The sequence below is a fragment of the Panulirus ornatus genome, chromosome 37, assembly GCF_036320965.1.
Source record: "Panulirus ornatus isolate Po-2019 chromosome 37, ASM3632096v1, whole genome shotgun sequence".
Classification (NCBI taxonomy): Eukaryota; Metazoa; Arthropoda; class Malacostraca; order Decapoda; family Palinuridae; genus Panulirus; species Panulirus ornatus.
Window position 1 is genome coordinate 31,451,326 of NC_092260.1, and position 19,601 is coordinate 31,470,926.

General features: G+C 44.7%; 1 protein-coding gene across 11 annotated transcripts in view; it reads left to right on the forward strand.

The window, feature by feature from the left end:
- The window catches only part of c12.2 (von Willebrand factor A domain-containing protein c12.2), a 336,226-nt gene that overhangs the window by 173,892 nt on the left and 142,733 nt on the right, over positions 1–19,601 (forward strand). The window contains exon 1 of one of the 11 annotated variants that reach the window (XM_071684255.1): positions 3,595–3,616. The exons of the other annotated variants lie outside the window; for them this stretch is intronic. The gene's annotated coding sequence lies outside the window, so the exon portion shown is untranslated. Of the gene's footprint in view, positions 1–3,594; positions 3,617–19,601 lie in introns of those variants that run through there. 11 annotated transcript variants of the gene reach the window in all.

A 19,601-nucleotide genomic window follows, 5' to 3' on the forward strand; every position in this document is an offset into this window, starting at 1 on the left:
ACTGTTAAGTCTGGCCCACTGTCGGTCATAGTTGGTGAACCTTGCCCACAACCTATTATGAAAGGTGAACATGGCCCGTTGCCACTCATGTTTGATGAGCCTAGCCCACGGCCGTTCTTGACTGGTAAGCCTGGCATACGGTCGCTCATGACTGGTGATCCTGGCCCACGGACATTCATGGCTGGTGAGCCTGGCCCACGGACGTTCATGGCTGGTGAGCCTGGCTCATGGCAGCTCATGACTGGTGGGTCTGTCCCACGGCTTATCATGACCTGTGAGCTTGGGCTTTGGCCGCTCATGTTTGTTGTGCCTTGCCATTGGCCTCTCATGACTGATGAACCTGGCTCACGGCCTATCGTTACTGGCGAACGTGGCCCACAGCTGTTCATGACTAGTGAGTCTTGCCTCACGGCCTCTCATGGTTGGACTATAAGTCACGGCTTGTCATTATTGATTTTTTCCAGAACCTTACAATTTATATGCAAGGTTGGTTGCCAGGTGCTGAAGACATGATAGAGGTTCACCCCTTAGGGGTGAAGCTCTGTACCACAAGTGTGAGGGAACATGTTCCCTCAGGGGTGAATGTTTATTCTCTTGATAATCTGGTGATGGAGACGGTGCCCCATCATTATGTGATCAGTCTGTATCTTGAGCTCAGCTGTCTTACCCCCACTCGTATACTGCTCTTCGCTCTTATATTTGCAACTGTTCGCTCCTTTACCGATTCCTTAGTATAGGTTTGGACTTCTTATTGTTTTACTTAGATTTTTCATATATATCGAGATGAAAGAAATGGAGGCAGTGTCGTATCAAAGCCCCTTTCCTCTAGTTTGTTGAAGTAGAATGATGACGAAACGGTGGCCAGCTTTTTGTGAAGCGGGAGTGGCCCTGTGGGAGGCAGGGGTAATTAACTAAATAGAGCTGTTATAGGGATGTGTGTGTGTTGGTGAAGGTGGCTCATTACCAGTATGACTGCACCGGTGGACGGGTAACGTGGCACTGGTATGATTGTACTAGTCGACGGATAACGTGGTACCATATTACTATACCGGTGGACGGGTAATGTGGTACTGGTATAACTTCGCCAGTGGACGATAGCATGATACAGTTATGACTGTACCGGTGCACGGGTAACATGGGGCTAGCATGACTGTACCGTTGGAATGGTAACGTGATACTGGTATGATTATTATGGTGGACGGGTAACGTGGTACTGGTATAACTGTACTGGTGGACAGGTAACATGGTATTGATATGATTTTACTGGTGTACGAGTAACTGATACTGGTATGACTCAGTTGGTAGACGAATAACGCGGTACTGGTGTGATTGTGCTGGTGGATGGGTGTCGTAATACTGGTATGACTACTGTATGCGGGTAACGTTGTACCGGCATGACTTGCTCGTGGACGGGTAACTTGGTATTAGTATGACTGTACCATTGGACGGGTAACACGGTACTTGTGTGACTTTACTGGTAGACAGGTAATATAATACTGATAAGACTGTATTGGTGGACCAATAAGGAGGTACTGGTGTAGTTGTGGAGGGTTCACGTAGTACTAATGTGACTTTAAATATAGAGTGGTAAGATGATGTTTATTGTATAAGGCTCTTAGTCTCTTTACACAAATGTACATGTTTTATTACGTTGGATATTGGTCTATCGGTTTTTTGTCAACTACTTTCTTTAACAGGCACTTCTTTATTTCATCATTCTACCACCTTGGTTTCGTTAAAAAAAAAAAAAAGACCGTGTACTACGCATTGGCGCGTATGTTCCATTTACATTAATGTCGTTTTCTTTAATCATATCATCCCAGATTTGCTAGTCAAGAGAAATGCTATCATTAAGATTTTTGTCTAAGATTTGATATTTTTCGCAACTGTCTTGTTAACCAACATTATAAACATTTTTGACAGTGACTACGAAAGTAATTTGTCGGTGATCACATGTACCAAACTTTTCCTCAACTTCACAATTTTAACGAGATCCTGTCTCTTTAGTGAGCTTTGTTTCCACGACTCCAGCAATATCTGGTGCACTTTCCCGTATACGATCCTTGAATTCCAGCTCTTTCTCATTAGCTACTAGTCCATCCGTATTTATGTTCTTACATTACCATCTCCTAACACTCCTGTTTTCTCTACGGTGTCATCGGGCCTGGCGCGTCCAGTTCTTCACCTTCAGACTGTATTCTTAGCTTTTCTCCCTCTTCATGTGTTCCCCAGTTTGAATTCGAAAGGAATATAAGGGTACCAAGATTTTTAATACAATTGATTACTCAGTTATTATTATGTTTTCCAATTTTATTTTTTTTTTATCAAAATTCAAACCGAGAAAATTAACGGGACTTTGGAAGGGGATCGGGTCATCATCCACTTAAATGCAAATTCCACCATTGATCAGATGAAAACAGAACTCTCCAGGAAAGTGATCAACGCCAAACAGAGCTGTAGGCGTAATTTTGGACGTGTCTGGCTGAACATTGGGCTATAACAGATCCCTTACTGCACAATTATCAGTATGAAGCAAGTGTTTAAGATTTCTAGAGATGGAGGCTGGGAGCAGAATGTTATAGACCATAAGGTAGCTTCTGGCGTTATAACACTTTCCAGAAGCTCTACCCTTTCCTGAATAAATATGTCCGAAATTACGTTATAAACCGTTAGTGAGGTAACTAAATTCTGTTTGAAAAATTTCACAAAAATGACCATATGACCATGGAGTCTCATTGATATTCGAAATCGCCATGTCATGTCATATAATCTTTCATAATGTCCACTAAAGACGAGGGTCGTTGGCTGGGGTCGGGGTAGTCGACATTTGCTGGGTTCATGGGCGTGGGCTAGGGTTTTCGGCATGGGTTGAGGTCGTAGGGAGGGGCGGGGGTCACGGGGAAGGGCTGGGGTCATCGGCACGGGCTAGGGTTGTGGGATGGAGTTAGGGTCGTCGGCACCAGCAGGGTTGTGGGGAGGAGCTGGGGTCGCTGTCAGAGGCAGGGATCTTGGGGAGGAGCTGGGGTCGTCAAGACCAGCTATGTTGTAGGAGAGGGCTGGGATCAACACTGGCCATGTTTTTGGGAGGTGCTGGGTTGGGGTCGTCGGTGCGGGCTGGAGTTATTGGAAGGGACTGGGTCGTGGGCATGGGCAGGGGTCGTGTACATGAACCAGGGTCGTGTGGACGAGTCGGGAGCTTGGGCACGGGCTGGGGTTCAGGGGAGGGGCCTGAGTCGTGGGGAGGAGCCAGGATCATAGGGAGGGGTGGTAATCCTAGAGCAGCAGTCGGTTGTACGTGGAGGGCGGAGGTGCGAGCGGGCGCTCACGCTCCGCGTCACCCCTTACTGGCTTCCTCCGCTGTCACTAGTCGCTGCTGCAAGTTACTCCCGCACTCCTGCCGCAGACGACCATCTTCCGCTGTTCCACCATCACGACACCTATATATGTTGTGTAGTGAACATCGAGTGATCATGTGCAAGTGTTACTAGATCAAGGGTGACAGCCGTGGGCGTGACATAGGATTGCACAGTGTTAAGACACTCAAGTGTTCTTCCATGCGACTTAATTCAGGACACGCCTTCAATATTTTTGATAGTACTCACCATGTTAGATTAAGGTATAGTATAAAGGGGAAGAGAATTATGGCATTAAAGATTTGATACCATTGTCTGCATGAGCCGGGAGCATTAACTGTCCGTGTCTGGCTGACGTCGCGTAATCTAAGTCTGGACACTGTCGAGGTGAGGTTTACAAATTTTTATTGCATTTGTCGTCGAGTCCTGGCCTGGAGCAAGCCTGCTGGTATAATTTTCACGCGTGCCAGGTACCCGCAGTAAGAAATAGCTTGTAACATGCGAAGTAGCGAAAGGCATAGAGTCACGCCAGACGAAACCAACACGCGCATGGGTTTTACTTGGCCGATGTTGACTACGGTGATCACACATAGCTATAGTAGTAGTGTTGTTAATCCTTCCGCGTTGCCAGTTGCTCCAAACCTACCCTGTTTGTAACAAGTGTCTTTCATGATGTAATACTTTAAGGGAATACCTTTCATATTAGAAACCTATTTTTTAATTCACGGAATTGTGCGAATTAGTTGGCTCTTAAACATAACCAATATCAAAACTTTTATTATAAAGACTGAACCCAAGGAGCTTGAGCATAGTAGGTAAACAAACAGCTAACCGTCGTCACAAACTTTACCAGCAGATGGCTTAGGTAACCCTAGCCAGGTGTGGAACAGTATATGACCCTCTTTTACGTAATTCACACGTGTTGCACACTTGTCTTAGTATGTGGGTCCTGGTGATGTGGTATGGGAGGGAGAGTTTCTGCAAGTGGCAGACGTAGTTTGACAGTTTGATGATGTTAGTTAGATTATAGTGGAGCACTTGGGTTAAGCCTATAGATGTGTTATCCACCCTTTTTATGTGATACCATCATAGCATGGCAGACACATCGTCATCATCGTCGGCGTACGTTCGTCGAGTCGAGCGTAAATTTAGCTGTTCATATTCTTGCTAGTAACATGAAAGGGCTAAATCAGATACATAGTTGTTTGCCGACATCTAAAGAGCTGTATTTCATAAAGCTCATGAACTTAGTTTGGATTCTGCATGAGGTATGTCATTATGTCAGTTATGTTATGAGCCATGAAACTTAGTACAGATATTTTATTGCGTTCTCCAAGCAATATATTTACCCATTCCTATTTCACTCCGAGTGATTATGCTACGCTCTGGGAAACACAAATGTTCCATGGAACACCCTTCTTGTCTTTTCTTTTCCTAACTCACTTGTTTACTGCACTCACAACAACCATCCAATAGTACCATCTCCCCCCGCCCCAAGTAAAAAGTCCTCCATTTCCAATCAAGAGCTATAAAAGATATTCATGGCTTTATCTCCAGTATGTAAAAGGGACCGTCGTCAGACATGATGTGTTTACATGAAAGATTCTGAAAGACAACAGACAACAGGAGGCCTGGGTTGTCTGATAAAAAAGAAAAGTTTAACTTGACAAGAAAATGTAATTCCGCTCAACAGTTTTTTCAAGCTATCACCGACTCCCCGCCGCTGCACATTAGCCTTCTACTGTCCCCGATACCGCTGTCGTTTATACAGTTTGTTTCTTGCGTTTCTCAGAGTATACCTGAATTTATAAGATATTTGTTTAAACAACTTTTAAAGGTATTTAAAGTCTTAGCATTCACTGCGTCTGACGGTAACTTATTCCAGTGCACAACACACCTATGGGAAAAGAAGCTTTTCCCACGTATGTACTACTTTTAGCTTGTGTTTTATTCATTTGTCCTAGTAACTGTATCTTCTTTTATTTCGAAAAGATGTTCGTGATTTTCGTTATCGAACATGTTTAGAATTTTGAACACTTGGATTAAGTCGCCGCGAAGTCTACGTTTGTTAAGGGAGAAGAGATCCAATTTAGTGTACTTAAGATTGTTGCTAGTGACATCTCCAAGGTCCTTTTCCTTTATTTTAGTTACTGAGTTTCCGAATAATTTGTAGTTGTAACGTAAATTCTTGTCTCCAAAATGCATAACTTTACACTTGTCTACATTACGCTTCATTTGCTACGCTTCATTTGCCACCTGTCTAACTACAACTCTACCTCCTAGCTTAGTATTGTCTGCAGATTTGGAGATCTTAGATATGAGACCGAGGTCTAAGTCATTAATGCATATTATGAAAAGAATTGGGCCAAGGACTAACCCTTGTGGCACACCACTCGTTACGTCTAGTCAATCTGAGGCTTCGCAGTTTAGTACTTCACGCTGCTTTCTTCCGATAAGTCAGTCTTTGATCCATGTACAGAGTTCTTCGATTCCTTGTGCTTTGAGTTTATTTAAAAGTCTCTTATGAGGTGCTTTATCGAAAGCCTTTTGGAAATCTAAATATACTACATCAGACGGTACTTTTTCGTCCCAGTTATAATAAGTAACATTAAAGAATTTCAGAAAATGTGTCAGGAAGGATCTTTTATTGCGGAAACCTTGTAATTTTGTGATCTAGAAACGTGACAGTTTTATCTCATATTATTTTTCCGTCATTTTACCTAACGCTGACGTAAAGGGCTAATTGGGCGGTAGTTCAAGGCGCACTTTTTGCCTCCTTTTTATATATAAGAGTAACATTTGCTAGTCTCCAGTCAGTTGGCACCTGGCCATCCGATAGAGATTTGTTGAATATTTTTATGGAATATATCGAAAGTTTGTAGTCATTCATTTCATGATTTGAATTTATCCCAAATCTAATCAAACTGATCGCTGTTTGACAAACTCTCGCCTGCTTCGCAGTTGATTAAGAATGTGTCACTGGTGAAGACTAGATCAAGAATATTTTTTAACTTTCGTTGGTTTTTTGATTAACTGTTCCAGAAAAGCGTCTTCAGTCACTTCCGTTAGTCTTGTTCCCTCTCGGTCACCTGTTAATGTGTTCCAGTTTATGTTTGGACCGTTGAAGTCTTCTACTATTATGACCTCTTTACTGTTTACTGTAGTTTTGATTTCATTTTGGCTACGTGGGACGGGTAGCACTATGTTCGAGTGCATTGGCTAGAATTTACAAGTGTAGCAAAGTGGAGTAGTGCTTGAACGTGACTTTGGCCAGTTGTGGTGTGCGAAGTCTATATAACAACATATGAAGTGGTTGTATGAAAGGGACTTTGTGAGAAAGTTGGTGTGGTGTGGTAAGGGCAAAGTTGCCATTTGTGTTTTAAAGGAAATGGACAGTTAAGCGCTGTTGGGGAAGTGTGGTATGTGCTGGAATACAGTTCAGTTTTCTGCAGAGCTTGGGCACGCGGATTGCACTTCAGCTTTTCTTTTCAAATAGTCTTATTCAAAGTTCAGTGCGATCCATAATCCACAATACAAAGCGTATTTCGGCTTTCCCTTTCAAAATCGATCAACTAAAGATGCAAAGTCCATTTAGAGTTTGTCTTCAAAAGAAACACTTCAACGAGCTTTCTTACCTTTCCTGAGAATTAGGACGCCAAATGTTAATTTCAGTTAGGGTTTCCTTCCGAGCCATTTGTTCAAAATATAAAGTGCTTTCAGTCCTTAAGCAAAGTGCAAGTTTCAAAAACGAATATACATGAATATATCTAGCTACTTCTCTTATCTAGCTTGTGCATAGAATAGAAAAATAACACTAACAATTGATTTAGTCATTGGCTCATTTTGCAATTCCTGAGTCGTGTCGTATATGCTCATATACGTCTTGGTCTTAGTAGTAGGTGTCTTAAAGGAGTAACAAGTGTTCATATTTTCTCAGGAATGTCATGTAGGAGGGATCATGTAGCCAGGGGTGTTGTGTGAGAGGGATAATGTGGTCAGGTCGTTGGAGTGACATTGGACATTGTGGCCTGGAGTATTGTGTTGGAGGGAGAATATGGCCATGTGTATTGTGTGGGAAGGATAGTGCGGCCAAGAGTGTTGTATAGGAGGGACATTGTAGCCAGGTATGATGCAGGAGATACTTTGAGAAGGAATGATGGCAAGATGTGGTGCAGGAGACAGTTTTAAGAGTAATGACCGTTTGTGGTGCAAGGGACAGTTTGAGCAGGCCATCTGTAGCCACAGCTTCAGGAGCCACCCTAACAAGCGCCTCCATCTTGCTTTACGAATACATGGCAGATAGCAAAGATGTCAACATTACAAAATGGCAGATATCAAAGATGTCAACATTACAAAGAATTAACAGATAAGAACAGTAGATATAGGAGACTTGCGTAGTGTCGTTGTAATGAGTAAGACAGATAAAGAATGAAGATGTCGGTATGATATTTCGTAGGGCATTAGAAATGCGCAAGAATGAAAGTCTTTTAGGATGCTGTAGTGATCATGTAGAATGTATTGCAGATGATAGGCTAGCTGAAGTTACAAGGAGAAGGAAGCCGCAGTATTGATTAACAGGTGCAGTAAGAGAATCAGATGAAGATGCGAGAAGAATAGATATGAATCAAGGGAAATGGAAAGGTTTGATACATAGGGGTGCTATAAATGGAGACGTTAGTCTCCCTTGACCAGTCAACGTAGTGTATAGAAAGAAAAAATAAGAAGTGCTTTTAATCGTAAGTGTGGAAGTTCAAGTTTCACTTGTAACACACTGGACATATGTTCAATATGTTTCTGATTTTAGAACTTCTGTGTACTTGGTCCACTGCATAGAATGGAAATGAAGCCATCAGTTTATCTATCATTATTACACCATGTGCAGTTGATATCAGTCCATCTGTCATTGCATCATTCCATGTTAAATTATCAGTCTATCTCTCGATGTTGCACCGTTCTCTGTTGATAATTATCAGTCTGTCTGTCATTGTCGCTTCATTCGCAGTTGATTAACAGGCTTATCTGTCATTATCGCACCATTCTCAGTCGATGATTATTATTAGTCTATCATTATCACACCTTCACAGTTGATTATCGGTCTATCTGTTATTATTGCACCATTCCCAGTTGATAATCATCGGTCTGTCCGTCGTTATTGCACCATTCCCAGACGATGAATAGCATAATCACCTCCCCTCATCCCACCATGAGCTTCCTTATATAAACAACTCTTCTAACCTTTTCACTTGAGACACTTAACTTGATTCGTCATTTGATACCAAGGTGCCCATTCATACCATTTTCATTGACATTATGCTTCCATGGTATTCTATCCCCAGTTTCATGAGAAATATCCCAAACCTTAATCAAAATTCTTTCTACTTCCATGTGATCTACCTCTCCCCCTTGCACCTCCCTGCTGTTCCACATTATACCATCTTAGCCAGCCTTTCATACACTATGCCTTCTATATCACTATTTTATAAATATATGGATATTTAAGTTTATAAAGATATTTTACAAAGATGAACTGGAGACCTTGCTCACCTGACATCTAAACTTTTTCCGTGCGAATCGAACTATTATGAAGCGCACTGGGCGTACAGGATGGACGTCTGGGATACGTAATGAAGAGTTGTGAACTCAGTTCGGTGAGATCTAAAATAACATCACTACACCTGATGGGCCAGAGTCATGCATAAAACTATACAAAAGATAGCATCTTTGTGTTGGGCAGGTATGTTCAAGGTGACCATCGACTGTGTCACCGGACGGACAAGCACGCACCTACCCTTCACCTGGCCACTGTAGTATTCCTGGTGAAGAGTCAGCACGCACAGTATCACCTGAATAAAGTAGTACCATCCGTACACCAGCCAACCATGTTTTCTGCCACAAGCGGACTCTTTCGTGCCTCTCTCCTGCGGTAGTGCAGGCTCCTCCGCACTCCCTCACTCCTCATTAACTGGTGTAATTACACTAGTGCTGCTAGAGAAGGAGTCGCGACGCTGGACCATGGCTAGTCCAACACTGGTCGCTGGTCACACAGTAGTATAGTGAGCCAGCAGCCCCTGCACCGCTGGACCGTGGGTAGTCTGACATTAGTCACTGGTCACGCAGCAGTGTAGTGAGCCAGGTCCCTGTACGCTGGGCCATGGTTCGTCTAACACTGGTCGCTGTTTACACGGTAGTGTATTGAGCAAATCCCTGTACCTCTGACCATGGCTAGTCCAACACTGGTCGCTGACAAACAGACAGATTTTTCGGTTTATTTCGATAGAATTACATGTTTGAGGATGCAAGATCCATAGGACACATGTTTAAAAGTTGACAATAATCAATAAAAGAATAATCAAAATGGTCATTGGCCATGACAAAGAACAACATGGTTTGCTATAAAAAGAGATAAATCAAAATGATTTATACTGTAATATAAGGAGAAAGGTCCAATAGATTTTCCTCTGTCACAGCGTTACACATTACTGGAGTTAATGGATGTTGTCACATATGTTATATACGACCTTTTCAGACGTGCTCCACAAAATGAACGGTTGGAGACGGTCACTACCGAGTACTGTTCTTACGTTCACCTCACTGCGTCGAGGAAGTAGGAGGCCTCTTTTCCCAACGTCATTAAGAAGTTCCTTCGCAAACTTCAAGGCCAGCTCCTCCGTCCTTTGTAACAGTATATCTAAGGAGGACTCTGTTCGGGCTTCTTGATAACTATTTTCATACCGGCAGAAGATTTTCATAGCTCTCCTCTGCATCCTCTGGATCGCCCTCAGACTTAAGCAGAAAGCCCATAATGAGACATTGGGCAGCAATACTCAAGGGTAGGTTGTGTGTAAATTATGGACGTTGTGACAAGATGATCGGATGGGGCATTGTACTTCTTCAGCACGTGTAGGGAAGTCGGGTTGCTCGTAATGTGATGTTGCTTGTGTGTTCATCTCATGTCAGGACAGATTTTAAGGTGACTCCTAACACTTTACAGTTGTTTACCACCGGAATGCTGGTGTCCCTCATGCTTACGCCGGGTAACACTAGTAGTTTTGTTGTTTTTGTCACGTGCATTACTTAACATTTGCCAATGTTTAGTGTCATGTTGCTTGCTAACGCCCATATATACAACTCCTGGGTCGTTTCCTGCAAGGTACTCTCCTCAGAAAGGTGCTCACCTGAGTATGTTTCATAGATGGTGAGGTCATCGACGCACTTCAGGCGTTTTACTGTGTTATGCAGTTCCATCGATCATTGCCAAGAAGGAGACAGAACCCAAGAGAGTTCCTTAAGGGACTCTTCTGGAGGAATAGCTTATACTGTTTGTGCGTCCAGAGAGGGGACGTATTCTTTGGGAGCGTTTATGAGGATATCCATTTAACCATCAGGCTAGGAAAGCCCTTAATCCCATTTCTAAGAGGTGACTTACAACGATGTTGTGATCAATTAGCTTGAAGCCTTTGCTAAAATCATACATAATGAATGAAAAAACTCCCTGGTTTGTTAAATCAATGCACAAGATAGTGGTACGTGGAGGACTTCTTTATTTTCCCATTTTGTTTAAAGTCGGTATCAGGCTTGAAGTCAGACATTGTTTCTGGGACGACAAAGCTCTCAAGACTTATAAATGGTTGAGATCAGGCTCGTCGGTCTGAGATAACCAATTTAGGGAACTCTGCATCGCGCCAGGTGGTCGGGATATAGCCATCTCTTAAGAATCTGTTATACTTCTGTGAGAGGAAAACTCAGTTCATTGTCGAACTCTCTGATGAATTGGATGGGTAAATCGTTAGGGGTTGTTGACATACTCGTCCAAAGTTCGGCCAGACACCTAGCTACATCCCAAAGTTGGCGTACCAGAGTGTTAACTTCTGCTGGTCGCACACTGTGCACTTGTGTTCATGAGAGACGTGGTAGGAGGTAGTACGGCCTGCACGTATGGTCGTGTAAAACACACTTTATCGAAAACCTGGGTTATGGGTCTAGTAGACACTGACACCTGGGTTAGAGGTCTAGTAGACACTGACACCTGGGTTATAGGTCTAGTAGACACTGACACCTGGGTTATAGGTCTAGTAGACACTGACACCTGGGTTATAGGTCTAGTAGACACTGACACCTGGGTTGTAGGTTTAGTAAACACTGCTTTCTGGGTTGTAGGCCTAGTGTACACTGACATCTGAGATATAAGTGTGTTATACACTGACATCTGGGTTATAGGTCTAGTATATACTCACACCTGGTTTATAGGTCTAATATACACGGACACCTGGGTTGTAGGTCTAGTATACGCCGACACTTGGGTTATAGGTCCACCGCGGATGCACGTCCTTCCGGTTTACGCTGGCACTTGGGATATAGGTCCACCGCAGACGCACTTCCCTCTGTTATACACTGACGCTTGGGTTATAGTTCCATTACAGACGCACTCCCCTCCGTTATACACTGTAACTTGTGTTATAGGTCCATCACAGACACACTTCTGGTCCCACCACAGACGCACTTCTCGTCCCACCACAGACACACTTCTCGTCCTACCACAGACACACTTCTCGTCCCACCAAAGACACACTTCTCGTCCTACCACAGACACACTTCTCGTCCCACCACAGACACACTTCTCGTTCCACCACAGACGCACTTCCCTCCGTTATACACTGACATCTGGGTTATAGGTCCACCACGGACGCACTCCACTCCAGTATACACTGATATTTGGGTTATTGGTCTAGTAGACACTGACACCTGGGTTATAGGTCTAGTAGACACTGACACCTGGGTTATAGGTCTAGTAGACACTGACACCTGGGTTATAGGTCTAGTAGACACTGACACCTGGGTTATAGGTCTAGTAGACACTGACACCTGGGTTATAGGTCTAGTAGACACTGACACCTGGGTTATAGGTCTAGTAGACACTGACACCTGGGTTATAGGTCTAGTAGACACTGACACCTGGGTTATAGGTCTAGTAGACACTGACACCTGGGTTATAGGTCTAGTAGACACTGACACCTGGGTTAGAGGTCTAGTAGACACTGACACCTGGTTATAGGTCTAGTAGACACTGACACCTGGGTTATAGGTCTAGTAGACACTGACACCTGGTTATAGGTCTAGTAGACACTGACACCTGGGTTATAGGTCTAGTAGACACTGACACCTGGGTTATAGGTCTAGTAGACACTGACACCTGGGTTATAGGTCTAGTAGACACTGACACCTGGGTTATAGGTCTAGTAGACACTGACACCTGGGTTATAGGTCTAGTAGACACTGACACCTGGGTTATAGGTCTAGTAGACACTGACACCTGGTTATAGGTCTAGTAGACACTGACACCTGGGTTAGAGGTCTAGTAGACACTGACACCTGGGTTATAGGTCTAGTAGACACTGACACCTGGGTTATAGGTCTAGTAGACACTGACACCTGGGTTATAGGTCTAGTAGACACTGACACCTGGGTTAGAGGTCTAGTAGACACTGACACCTGGGTTATAGGTCTAGTAGACACTGACACCTGGGTTATAGGTCTAGTAGACACTGACACCTGGGTTATAGGTCTAGTAGACACTGACACCTGGGTTATAGGTCTAGTAGACACTGACACCTGGGTTATAGGTCTAGTAGACACTGACACCTGGGTTATAGGTCTAGTAGACACTGACACCTGGGTTATAGGTCTAGTAGACACTGACACCTGGGTTATAGGTCTAGTAGACACTGACACCTGGGTTAGAGGTCTAGTAGACACTGACACCTGGGTTATAGGTCTAGTAGACACTGACACCTGGTTATAGGTCTAGTAGACACTGACACCTGGGTTATAGGTCTAGTAGACACTGACACCTGGGTTATAGGTCTAGTAGACACTGACACCTGGGTTATAGGTCTAGTAGACACTGACACCTGGGTTATAGGTCTAGTAGACACTGACACCTGGGTTATAGGTCTAGTAGACACTGACACCTGGGTTATAGGTCTAGTAGACACTGACACCTGGGTTATAGGTCTAGTAGACACTGACACCTGGGTTAGAGGTCTAGTAGACACTGACACCTGGGTTATAGGTCTAGTAGACACTGACACCTGGGTTATAGGTCTAGTAGACACTGACACCTGGGTTATAGGTCTAGTAGACACTGACACCTGGGTTATAGGTCTAGTAGACACTGACACCTGGGTTATAGGTCTAGTAGACACTGACACCTGGGTTATAGGTCTAGTAGACACTGACACCTGGGTTATAGGTCTAGTAGACACTGACACCTGGGTTATAGGTCTAGTAGACACTGACACCTGGGTTATAGGTCTAGTAGACACTGACACCTGGGTTATAGGTCTAGTAGACACTGACACCTGGTTATAGGTCTAGTAGACACTGACACCTGGGTTATAGGTCTAGTAGACACTGACACCTGGGTTATAGGTCTAGTAGACACTGACACCTGGGTTATAGGTCTAGTAGACACTGACACCTGGGTTATAGGTCTAGTAGACACTGACACCTGGGTTATAGGTCTAGTAGACACTGACACCTGGGTTATAGGTCTAGTAGACACTGACACCTGGGTTATAGGTCTAGTAGACACTGACACCTGGGTTAGAGGTCTAGTAGACACTGACACCTGGGTTATAGGTCTAGTAGACACTGACACCTGGGTTATAGGTCTAGTAGACACTGACACCTGGGTTATAGGTCTAGTAGACACTGACACCTGGGTTATAGGTCTAGTAGACACTGACACCTGGGTTATAGGTCTAGTAGACACTGACACCTGGGTTAGAGGTCTAGTAGACACTGACACCTGGGTTAGAGGTCTAGTAGACACTGACACCTGGGTTATAGGTCTAGTAGACACTGACACCTGGGTTATAGGTCTAGTAGACACTGACACCTGGGTTATAGGTCTAGTAGACACTGACACCTGGGTTATAGGTCTAGTAGACACTGACACCTGGGTTATAGGTCTAGTAGACACTGACACCTGGGTTATAGGTCTAGTAGACACTGACACCTGGGTTATAGGTCTAGTAGACACTGACACCTGGGTTAGAGGTCTAGTAGACACTGACACCTGGGTTATAGGTCTAGTAGACACTGACACCTGGGTTATAGGTCTAGTAGACACTGACACCTGGGTTAGAGGTCTAGTAGACACTGACACCTGGGTTATAGGTCTAGTAGACACTGACACCTGGGTTATAGGTCTAGTAGACACTGACACCTGGGTTATAGGTCTAGTAGACACTGACACCTGGGTTATAGGTCTAGTAGACACTGACACCTGGGTTATAGGTCTAGTAGACACTGACACCTGGGTTATAGGTCTAGTAGACACTGACACCTGGGTTATAGGTCTAGTAGACACTGACACCTGGGTTATAGGTCTAGTAGACACTGACACCTGGGTTATAGGTCTAGTAGACACTGACACCTGGGTTATAGGTCTAGTAGACACTGACACCTGGGTTATAGGTCTAGTAGACACTGACACCTGGGTTATAGGTCTAGTAGACACTGACACCTGGGTTATAGGTCTAGTAGACACTGACACCTGGGTTATAGGTCTAGTAGACACTGACACCTGGGTTATAGGTCTAGTAGACACTGACACCTGGTTATAGGTCTAGTAGACACTGACACCTGGGTTATAGGTCTAGTAGACACTGACACCTGGGTTATAGGTCTAGTAGACACTGACACCTGGGTTATAGGTCTAGTAGACACTGACACCTGGGTTATAGGTCTAGTAGACACTGACACCTGGGTTATAGGTCTAGTAGACACTGACACCTGGGTTATAGGTCTAGTAGACACTGACACCTGGGTTATAGGTCTAGTAGACACTGACACCTGGGTTATAGGTCTAGTAGACACTGACACCTGGGTTATAGGTCTAGTAGACACTGACACCTGGGTTATAGGTCTAGTAGACACTGACACCTGGGTTATAGGTCTAGTAGACACTGACACCTGGGTTATAGGTCTAGTAGACACTGACACCTGGGTTATAGGTCTAGTAGACACTGACACCTGGGTTATAGGTCTAGTAGACACTGACACCTGGGTTAGAGGTCTAGTAGACACTGACACCTGGGTTATAGGTCTAGTAGACACTGACACCTGGGTTATAGGTCTAGTAGACACTGACACCTGGGTTATAGGTCTAGTAGACACTGACACCTGGTTATAGGTCTAGTAGACACTGACACCTGGTTATAGGTCTAGTAGACACTGACACCTGGGTTATAGGTCTAGTAGACACTGACACCTGGGTTAGAGGTCTAGTAGACACTGACACCTGGGTTATAGGTCTAGTAGACACTGACACCTGGGTTATAGGTCTAGTAGACACTGACACCTGGGTTATAGGTCTAGTAGACACTGACACCTGGGTTATAGGTCTAGTAGACACTGACACCTGGGTTATAGGTCTAGTAGACACTGACACCTGGGTTATAGGTCTAGTAGACACTGACACCTGGTTATAGGTCTAGTAGACACTGACACCTGGGTTATAGGTCTAGTAGACACTGACACCTGGGTTATAGGTCTAGTAGACACTGACACCTGGGTTATAGGTCTAGTAGACACTGACACCTGGGTTATAGGTCTAGTAGACACTGACACCTGGTTATAGGTCTAGTAGACACTGACACCTGGGTTATAGGTCTAGTAGACACTGACACCTGGGTTAGAGGTCTAGTAGACACTGACACCTGGGTTATAGGTCTAGTAGACACTGACACCTGGGTTATAGGTCTAGTAGACACTGACACCTGGGTTATAGGTCTAGTAGACACTGACACCTGGTTATAGGTCTAGTAGACACTGACACCTGGGTTATAGGTCTAGTAGACACTGACACCTGGGTTATAGGTCTAGTAGACACTGACACCTGGGTTATAGGTCTAGTAGACACTGACACCTGGGTTATAGGTCTAGTAGACACTGACACCTGGGTTATAGGTCTAGTAGACACTGACACCTGGGTTATAGGTCTAGTAGACACTGACACCTGGGTTAGAGGTCTAGTAGACACTGACACCTGGTTATAGGTCTAGTAGACACTGACACCTGGGTTATAGGTCTAGTAGACACTGACACCTGGTTATAGGTCTAGTAGACACTGACACCTGGTTATAGGTCTAGTAGACACTGACACCTGGGTTATAGGTCTAGTAGACACTGACACCTGGGTTATAGGTCTAGTAGACACTGACACCTGGGTTATAGGTCTAGTAGACACTGACACCTGGGTTATAGGTCTAGTAGACACTGACACCTGGTTATAGGTCTAGTAGACACTGACACCTGGGTTATAGGTCTAGTAGACACTGACACCTGGGTTATAGGTCTAGTAGACACTGACACCTGGGTTAGAGGTCTAGTAGACACTGACACCTGGGTTATAGGTCTAGTAGACACTGACACCTGGGTTATAGGTCTAGTAGACACTGACACCTGGGTTATAGGTCTAGTAGACACTGACACCTGGGTTATAGGTCTAGTAGACACTGACACCTGGGTTATAGGTCTAGTAGACACTGACACCTGGGTTAGAGGTCTAGTAGACACTGACACCTGGGTTATAGGTCTAGTAGACACTGACACCTGGGTTAGAGGTCTAGTAGACACTGACACCTGGGTTAGAGGTCTAGTAGACACTGACACCTGGGTTATAGGTCTAGTAGACACTGACACCTGGTTATAGGTCTAGTAGACACTGACACCTGGGTTATAGGTCTAGTAGACACTGACACCTGGTTATAGGTCTAGTAGACACTGACACCTGGTTATAGGTCTAGTAGACACTGACACCTGGGTTATAGGTCTAGTAGACACTGACACCTGGGTTATAGGTCTAGTAGACACTGACACCTGGGTTATAGGTCTAGTAGACACTGACACCTGGTTATAGGTCTAGTAGACACTGACACCTGGTTATAGGTCTAGTAGACACTGACACCTGGGTTATAGGTCTAGTAGACACTGACACCTGGGTTAGAGGTCTAGTAGACACTGACACCTGGGTTATAGGTCTAGTAGACACTGACACCTGGGTTATAGGTCTAGTAGACACTGACACCTGGGTTAGAGGTCTAGTAGACACTGACACCTGGGTTATAGGTCTAGTAGACACTGACACCTGGGTTATAGGTCTAGTAGACACTGACACCTGGGTTAGAGGTCTAGTAGACACTGACACCTGGGTTAGAGGTCTAGTAGACACTGACACCTGGGTTATAGGTCTAGTAGACACTGACACCTGGGTTATAGGTCTAGTAGACACTGACACCTGGGTTATAGGTCTAGTAGACACTGACACCTGGGTTATAGGTCTAGTAGACACTGACACCTGGGTTAGAGGTCTAGTAGACACTGACACCTGGTTATAGGTCTAGTAGACACTGACACCTGGTTATAGGTCTAGTAGACACTGACACCTGGGTTATAGGTCTAGTAGACACTGACACCTGGGTTAGAGGTCTAGTAGACACTGACACCTGGGTTAGAGGTCTAGTAGACACTGACACCTGGGTTATAGGTCTAGTAGACACTGACACCTGGGTTATAGGTCTAGTAGACACTGACACCTGGGTTATAGGTCTAGTAGACACTGACACCTGGGTTATAGGTCTAGTAGACACTGACACCTGGGTTATAGGTCTAGTAGACACTGACACCTGGGTTATAGGTCTAGTAGACACTGACACCTGGTTATAGGTCTAGTAGACACTGACACCTGGGTTAGAGGTCTAGTAGACACTGACACCTGGGTTATAGGTCTAGTAGACACTGACACCTGGGTTATAGGTCTAGTAGACACTGACACCTGGGTTATAGGTCTAGTAGACACTGACACCTGGGTTATAGGTCTAGTAGACACTGACACCTGGGTTAGAGGTCTAGTAGACACTGACACCTGGGTTATAGGTCTAGTAGACACTGACACCTGGGTTATAGGTCTAGTAGACACTGACACCTGGGTTATAGGTCTAGTAGACACTGACACCTGGGTTATAGGTCTAGTAGACACTGACACCTGGGTTATAGGTCTAGTAGACACTGACACCTGGGTTATAGGTCTAGTAGACACTGACACCTGGGTTATAGGTCTAGTAGACACTGACACCTGGGTTATAGGTCTAGTAGACACTGACACCTGGGTTATAGGTCTAGTAGACACTGACACCTGGGTTATAGGTCTAGTAGACACTGACACCTGGGTTAGAGGTCTAGTAGACACTGACACCTGGGTTATAGGTCTAGTAGACACTGACACCTGGGTTATAGGTCTAGTAGACACTGACACCTGGGTTATAGGTCTAGTAGACACTGACACCTGGGTTATAGGTCTAGTAGACACTGACACCTGGGTTATAGGTCTAGTAGACACTGACACCTGGTTATAGGTCTAGTAGACACTGACACCTGGGTTATAGGTCTAGTAGACACTGACACCTGGTTATAGGTCTAGTAGACACTGACACCTGGGTTATAGGTCTAGTAGACACTGACACCTGGGTTAGAGGTCTAGTAGACACTGACACCTGGGTTATAGGTCTAGTAGACACTGACACCTGGGTTAGAGGTCTAGTAGACACTGACACCTGGGTTAGAGGTCTAGTAGACACTGACACCTGGGTTAGAGGTCTAGTAGACACTGACACCTGGGTTAGAGGTCTAGTAGACACTGACACCTGGGTTAGAGGTCTAGTAGACACTGACACCTGGGTTATAGGTCTAGTAGACACTGACACCTGGGTTATAGGTCTAGTAGACACTGACACCTGGTTATAGGTCTAGTAGACACTGACACCTGGTTATAGGTCTAGTAGACACTGACACCTGGGTTATAGGTCTAGTAGACACTGACACCTGGTTATAGGTCTAGTAGACACTGACACCTGGGTTATAGGTCTAGTAGACACTGACACCTGGGTTATAGGTCTAGTAGACACTGACACCTGGGTTATAGGTCTAGTAGACACTGACACCTGGGTTATAGGTCTAGTAGACACTGACACCTGGGTTATAGGTCTAGTAGACACTGACACCTGGGTTATAGGTCTAGTAGACACTGACACCTGGGTTATAGGTCTAGTAGACACTGACACCTGGGTTATAGGTCTAGTAGACACTGACACCTGGGTTATAGGTCTAGTAGACACTGACACCTGGTTATAGGTCTAGTAGACACTGACACCTGGGTTATAGGTCTAGTAGACACTGACACCTGGT